Here is an 8,144-nt window from a genome sequence, read left to right as displayed (position 1 = left end):
CCCTAGACTCTATCTCCTACAATATTTGTCATATGAAAATTATTCCAAGGAAAAAGTTACTCAAAATGAAATTCCAAATAACTTTCATGTTTAAGTCAAGACCTAGTTTTTCTTGGAAAGTCATTTTTTATGGTGAAAGATTATAGGTCATTTTGTCTGAACCCTAGTTAGAAGGTCAACTTCCCAAGACCATAACTTGCTCATTTTTTATGAGATGAAAGCCACTCAAATTCCATTAATAATCCAAGATGTCTACTTCAACTTTGATGTTTGTAAGAAGTTAAAATTCAACTTTAAAATTCATGTTCCAAGAGAAAACATTATAGGTCTTTTGGGGTAATTACCATTGAACAAGTTATTTTCCTTAACTTTTAAAATGCATAGCTCCTTCATGAAAAATCCAAATAAGGTCCAATTGGTGACTAAACTGAATAGGTTTGAAAGAGATACAATTTTGATGAAGGAACTTTTTCCATTTGAAGTCCATAGCAAAAGTTATTCAAGGTGGAAGAAGTGAATATTTGACTTGGTACTTCGAAAATTTTCATATATGTTTGATTTTCCAAACTTCCACCTCAAAATTCATCATGATCCAAGCTTAAAATTGAAAAGTGTTTAACATGAAAGTTGTTCCCCTTGATCTTACCTTTCCAAAAAGTCAAAGATCATCTCGTTTGGATCAATATTGAAGGACTTGCACATGGGTGCAATGTATGGTACCATTTGGAAGGATTTCGTGATCAAACTCATTTCAACATTGCATGGCTCAGTGCAATACTTTCAACATGACCTATGCATGATTTTGGACCTTTTCAAATGATTATTTGGGCTTTTCACACACCCATGCTAGCTCATGAAGGAAGTTACTAATTTTGGATATTCAAATGGAAGTGTGTGAAAAGAATTTGAATTGGCTCTAAATACAAGTGCAATGTGATCAGAACTGAAGGAACACCTTGCCCAAGCTTTTCTAGAGAAATCCAAACCCTCCATTCTATAGAATTCTTGAAGATTCATTTGAAATTGAGCTTGAACTTCATCTTCTGTTTGGAAGTTCAAACTCCAAGAAGTCATTGCCCTTTTTATCTTAATTGGTTTCTGCAAGCAAGAGGAAGAGAAAGCAAGCAAATCCAGATCAAGATCAAGTGAATTTGAAGTAACTCGAAGGTGATTTTTCAGAAACTTCATCTCTTCGATTCTCTCTCAATTCTTTATAATTCTTTGTGATTCTTGGTTGGCTGAAGTCCTACCAATGTAGGCAACAAGATTGAGTTGCTTTTAGGTCAAATCGAAGCAACTTAGTTCATGATCCTCAAAATTCAAATCCCTGTATCTTTTTATATACTTGGAATTGGAGAAAATTGAGACCAGATTCGAGCTCCTGAGCATTTTTTCTTTAAATCCATGTCGTTGTTTTTTATTTTAGTGGTGGTTGATGGTGGACAAGTCCGGTGAGGTCCACCGGAGAAGACAACCGGAGCCCTAACTCTGGTGGTGTGGGGGCATGCTCCTATCCACCAGATCTTCTCCCCATCTTCTAATCATGGTCTTCGCTTCTGATTACCATGCGTGTACACGCATTGACTTGGGAACATGATGGAGCGCGTGTTTTGTCCATCAGATCTGCCACCTCAATTAATGAGGGAGATCTGATGGCTCTTGTTTTTTTTGTATTTTCTGATTTTTCATTTAATTGCTTTATTTTGTTTAATTCATAATAATTTCATTTTTAATCCAAAAAATATGGGACTTTCACCAAAAATATTTAAATATTTTCCTCTTTCATTTTCTAAATTAAAATTATTTTTTGGATTAATTTTGAATTTTTCATGAATTAATTGTTTTTGTGCATATTTTTAATTATTTAAAAATACTTCTGACTTTTTTAAAAATCATGATTTTTTTTTGTCTAAGGTCCTTTGACCTTGTTTGACCTAGGATAAATTTGTTGACCATTTATTTGGTGTTTTGAAGAGATTTTAGGTTTTAACCAAATTAATTTGAATTTAAATGCATTTTTAATTTGATTTTTAATTGATTAATTGTGTAAAAATTATGTTGAGCCATTTTTATGGTCTTGTGATGTTTTACTATTTGTTTGGGTCTTGGTCAAGGTTGATTTGACTTTTGTTGAGTAAAAATCATTGGATTTAGGGGATTGATGAAATGTACATTTCATCTCCCAAAATGAATGAATGATTTTAATTTGATAAAATTCCTCCCATGACCAATTTGTGTTTCTCTCATATCCCCTCCCTCTTCATCTTCATCCCTATTCTTTCTCATTCCTTTCATTAACCAATGAAGTCTCAATATCCTAAGGCTAATTGGTTCATCAATGACTTTGTGTCAGATGAACCAATACAAGTATGGATGAGATAGGTTCATCCATTTTGATCTTTTCTTTTAGTGTGTAGTATGTTTTAGGAGTTTGGTTCATTATACCAAATCTATAACATGCATTAGCACCTAACTTTTTATTGCCCGACCTCAGATAGTTGTGACTTCTACATAAATCCAATTACGATTGCTTAACATAGAGCTAAATTTTGACCCTAAAGGCATAACATTCTAGTAAGTGGTATTGTAAATCTCTCCTCTTTCATGGTATTGTGTGGAAACTTGGCATTTTTTCCTTCCTATGGAAGATGTCTTGGTTCAAGGATTCATGCTTGTGAATAGAGGGTTGAGTGTTCTCTAAAGAATGACTTAATCAATTAAAAAAGCAAAACCAACTAACATTTAATTAACTTTGACTAACACTAACCATTATTAATTTTGCTTTACTTTCAAGTCATTTACTTTATGCAATTTAATTTCAAGTCATTTATCATTAATTTCCATTTTCATATCATTTAAGTTGTTTATGTATATGTCATTTTCACTTTGCTCATTTGAACCATTATATTGTGATTGTATATATCTGTTTGTGTATGTTGTTTGTGCTTGTGGTCTTAAGACCTTAAAATACTCAATAAATAACCAAAACCCTAAAAAACGTTTGTGTGGACTGTTGGGTTTGATCTGAACTTTTCGACTTAGGACTAGGCAACATTCCATATGCAAAAGGTTTTGGCCAATGCCAACATTTCTGAGACTAAGTTATTGTAATTTGAGCTTTCATCTGATGCAAGTATTTGGGATCCACTTGAATTCATTTGCTACATGGTCTTGATACAACTGTTATTTTGATCTTATGTTTAATGATTTATTCTAAGTTAACCAAGGAGTATTTCATCTGATACATAAGAAGACAAAGAAGACTGCTAGCTATGGATTTTTCTTGCTTGGATGTGGCTATCTTTATTTGATGTCTTGATCTTCATGATGTCTAAAATTGCTAATTGCTTGCTGATTATTGCTTGATTCAAAGTCCAAAGGGAAAATGGGTTTTCTATATTACATTCTTATCTGTTGGATTGCATCTCATTGGTCAGATCTTTCCAACTCTTAAACTTTTAATTTTATGCTTAGGTTAATCTCTTCATCTCCTCCCACTTCTTAAATTTCAAAATCTCTCCCCCTTTTCAAAATCTTTCTTTGCTTGTGATTTCAAAATAGAAACTTTGGCCTTATGCCAATGAATTTTCAAACTCTTTTCTTAAATCAAACTTGTAAATAAATCTAATCATAATGACTTAAAATTTCAAAAGACAAAAATAACTAACACTCATTCAAACTTTTGGGCTCTTTGTGTCCCCTTTTTAACTTAAATTTTGATTAAAAGCAATCGACTCATTTTGAAATTGATACCACGGACTACGTGGTTTTGATCCCTCATTTTTATGTTGGTACGTAGGCACAAGTCCGAAGGTCTTGTCAAACACAAAAAATATAATCAATGAATTCTTTTCTCATCCCCGCACTCTATTTTTTATCAAACATCTTTTATACCAAAAACACATACACACATAAAAAAGGGCTCCCTAGGATACTTTGGATGCTAACACCTTCCCTTTGTGTAACCAACCCCCTTACGTGTAATCTCTGGAATTTTATTAGTTTTGATTTGAAAACTTCTTATCTTTGGATTTTGTTTGTACTTTTTCCTTTTCCTTTGGAAACAATAAAAGCGCGGTGGCGACTCTGATTTTATTGACGTTAAGTTTATCCATAGCTTGATGGTCATGAATTTACCGTTACACTAACTATAATCTAATGAGATGAATTATATTTTCTTAATGACTATTTTTTATCTATTTAATATGTTTTTATGTGTTTTAATAAAAGAAAAAAAAGAATGAACAAAAATTAAAGAAATAATGTAGCACTCTACAGGGGGTGTATACTGAACCAGGGTGTGTGGCCAACACATGGGCGCTGGGCCCAAGATCAGAAGCCCAAGGTGTGTTGATTGTTGATTTCAAAAGGAGCAAGGGGTGTGTAGCTAGAAAATCCTTTGGGCTTAATGTGGTGAAGCCCAACGCGTTTGAGGGATCAAAGGAAAAAGGAAATCATACCTCACTTTCATTCCATCTCCACTCCCAACCTGCACTTTCTCCATCTCTTATGACCCTTAGCCAGAAATCGCTCCACCGCGCTGGAGGCGGCGAAGCAACCTAGATCCAACCATATTCACCACCAATAGAACCCTCTTACTCTTATCTTTCCATTTCTCAACTCCAATTCACTTGATTTTTACTGGATTCTGAATTTGAACCAAAAAGAACCAAGAACCCTAACACACTCAAACCTAAATAAAATCACAATGGATCGGAATCAAAGCAAACAACCTTGGGTATTCAATTCCCCTCATCTTCCTCTACATCTTGGTAACTAACTTGAAGCAAAAAGAAGTAAAAAGAAGAGGATCCAACCTACAAGGCAGAGGTTCGCCCTAGGAATTATTGAGGTTGCTTGAATACGCTAATGAAGATAATACCAGAGATGTATCAGCAGATAAACACTTCGATGCTTCAACTTTTTATAACAATGTCTTCTTCTTCTTTTCCTGAATGTAGTCCGTAGGAACTGTTGAAAATTGTTGTGTTATTGTGGTTGATATGAGAAGGGAGTGAAGAGTGTAGATAGGATGCTTATCTCAATTGTTCAGAGGTTCCATTGATGAAGCTCTGAAACTTAGGAATGGAGAGCTTTAAGTGAGCTTGGTGAGGTTGTGAGAGAATTACAGAGTTGCAGAGATACGATGAATTCTGATCAGAGGGTGAGTGATGATGAGTGAAGATGATTGAGGAAGGGAGTTTAAATATATCTAATTTGGATGGATATTTCATAACCAATATGGTTAGGGAAACATTATTAAGGTTAAGTCAGGTTTTAGTGTTAATTCAATTCATGAGCAAAGTAGTTAAATTAGTTAACACTATTAGTTTAAACTGTTAGTTTGAATTTTGGACAGTTAGAAATTCTGTTAGTAAGTTAGTTTGGTTAGAAGTGTTAGTAGAATCTTAGAATGTGTTAGTTAGTTGATTAGTGAACTATGATAATTAGTTATGTTAAAGAGTTAGGTTAGTGTATTGTTATGAATGTTAGTTGGACTGTTAGAATAGAAGTGAACTATGTGAGAATTGTTAGTAAATTGAAGTCAGTTAGTATTGGTATTGACTTGTTACTGAAATGTGTTAGGGTAGTTAGAAATTTGGCTAAATTGATATGAACTATTAGTGTTACGTTCTTGAATTGTTATGTTAATTGGCTTGGAAATCGGTAGTTGAATTATATATGGACTGCTATGGAAATGTTATGGTATTATACAGTAGATGTTAATTTCAATGCTATGCTAACTGGAATTGTGTTGACTTATAACTTTTAGATGATGTTAGTTTTTCAATTGAACTGTTAGAAGTTAGTTAATGTGTTGATTGGAGTTGTGACAGTTAGTATGTTAGGAGTTTGTTGAAATTTAGCAATTTGGAATTGCTGATTGGATGGAAATGTTAGTAGGAATTGGAATTGAACTTGTTAGATGTTAGGAGGAGTTTGAACAAATGTTAATCAATGTACGATAGTTAGAAATGTAGGTTAATTGCTGAACGTATTATGGAATTTTGGAATTGGAAATGGGTTAAGTTAATGAACTGGTTATGCTATTTGAATGGATATTAATTGGTTTACTTGTTTGGAACCATTATCTTGATTTTTGTAATGTGTATCGTAATCATTTTATGTATCATGACTTGGTTTACATTGCTGCAGGGTTGATGGCATAAAGGAGACTGGGCATGGGATTATCAAGGTTGGCAAGGCATGATTAAGGTTTTGGCATGACATTATGGAGGCATGGCATCAAAGACATGAATAGGTTTTAGAGACTTGTAGACTTGGAGGCATAAACATGAAATGTCTTGAGGATGGAGAAAAAGTAGGATTATGAGTCAGTTTGACTTTCGTCAATTATTTGACCAAAAGTCAACCGTTGACAAAAAGTCAGCGTTAGGCCAAATAATAGTTTTTGTATGTAATTTGTAAATTTGGATTTTGTAATGAAATTTGGTGTTTGTAATGAGATTCTTGGCCTTTGAATAGCCACTTCTAACTTGTTTCTCAAGAATAAGTTATTTCCCTCCAAATCAAAATATTTGAATCTTGAACTTTGAATGCTTGAATGTCTTGAAACATAAAACAAATAGCTGACTAATACTATCATGTAAAAGGTCCCGTAAAGAAATTGGTCAACAAAAATTCAACCTTCCATAGTTGACTTTTTTAACCAAAGTCAATTTAGTCCATTACTTCAAAGTTCTTCTATCCATGATGTAATCCACATAATCAAAAGCCTTCATCCAAGAAAATGATCAACCACAAGTTTGTTGTGTCCACAACCAAAAATTCAAGATGAAGCATAATGAAACCCATAGGCTTGATTCACAAGTGCATCATAGAAACCCTAGCTCTTGAATTAACCTCCTCGTCACAATCCATTACTTTGCAACATAAATAACAAAACCTTTTGAATCAATGATGTTTTTCTTGAAAAATGTAAGTGCAAATGAATGATCTAGATGACTATGGCATGACTATGCAGATGCATATAGGATCATGAGCGAGATAAAAATGGGGAAAATGTAGGGCAAATTTTGGGGTATGACAATGGGGCATTAGGTATCTTGAGATAAGTTATTTCATTATTTGAATAATATTGATGACTTGATTTTTATTTTATGTGAGTAAATTTAAAATATTTAAATTTGTTCTTTTTCAGCTACAATTGGTTCAATATCTGGTAATCTAAATTCAGTTCCGATCCTTAATGGGGAAAATTTCAAGGATTGGAAAGAGAATATGGAAATTGTTCTTGGATGCATGGATCTTAACCTTGCATTAATAACGAAACAACTGACTTCTCTTATATAATCTAGTACCTTTGAATAGAGGAAAGATTATGAGAAGTCAGATCACTCGAATCACATGAGTCATGGTTTGGTCTGCTCTGAGGTCAATTTAGTTTCATTACTTGGAAACACTTGGTGGTTAGACTTTGGAGCAACCACTAACATTAGTGTTTCAATGAAGGGATGCCTGAACTACCAAAATCTAGATGATGTTGAAAGATACATCTATCTAGGGGATGGCAAGTCGGTGGAGGTGGAAGCTATATGGCATTTTAGATTATTGATGTGTACTGAGTTTTATTTGGATTTGAAAGACATTTTTGTGGTTCCGCCATTTAGACAAAATTTTATTTCAGTTTCTTATTTGGACAAATCAGGTTATTTTTGTTCATTTGGAAACAATATGTTCAAGTTGTATTTCAACTCAGATATGGTTGGAACTAGTTCACTCATGGGTTATGATAATATGTATTTGCTTGACACACTAGCTACCTAGCGAATCCTTGAATGTGGAATCACATGGTACTAAGCGTAAAACTTATGATAACAGTTCAAGAGCATTGTGGCACAAGCGTCTAAGTCACATCTCTAAAAATAGAGTTGAGTAACTAGCGTTAGATGAAGTTTTGGATTCCATTAACTTCACTAGTTTTGATGTTTGTATTAAATGTGTTAAAGATAAACAAACCAAAACAAAGAAACTTGGTGCACATAGAGCTACAACTGTCTTAGAATTGATACATATGGACATTTGTGGACCATTTCCTACACCTTCTTGGAATAATCAATAATATTTTATATCATTCATAGACGATTATTCTAGATATGCATACATATTTTTGATACATGAAA

The 8,144-nt window shown here is 33.4% G+C and overlaps 1 long non-coding RNA gene across 1 annotated transcript; it reads left to right on the top strand.

Annotated features, from left to right (window-relative positions):
* Window positions 1-4,414: 4,414 nt before the first annotated feature.
* LOC127075619 (uncharacterized) lies at window positions 4,415-6,496 on the top strand. Its single transcript, XR_007786613.1, has 2 exons — window positions 4,415-4,934; window positions 6,157-6,496. It is a non-coding gene; the product is annotated as an uncharacterized LOC127075619 (long non-coding RNA).
* Window positions 6,497-8,144: the final 1,648 nt, after the last annotated feature.

Source organism: Lathyrus oleraceus, chromosome 4 (assembly GCF_024323335.1).
Source record: "Lathyrus oleraceus cultivar Zhongwan6 chromosome 4, CAAS_Psat_ZW6_1.0, whole genome shotgun sequence".
NCBI lineage: Eukaryota > Viridiplantae > Streptophyta > Magnoliopsida > Fabales > Fabaceae > Lathyrus > Lathyrus oleraceus.
This window is presented reverse-complemented; position numbering and strand designations above follow the sequence as displayed.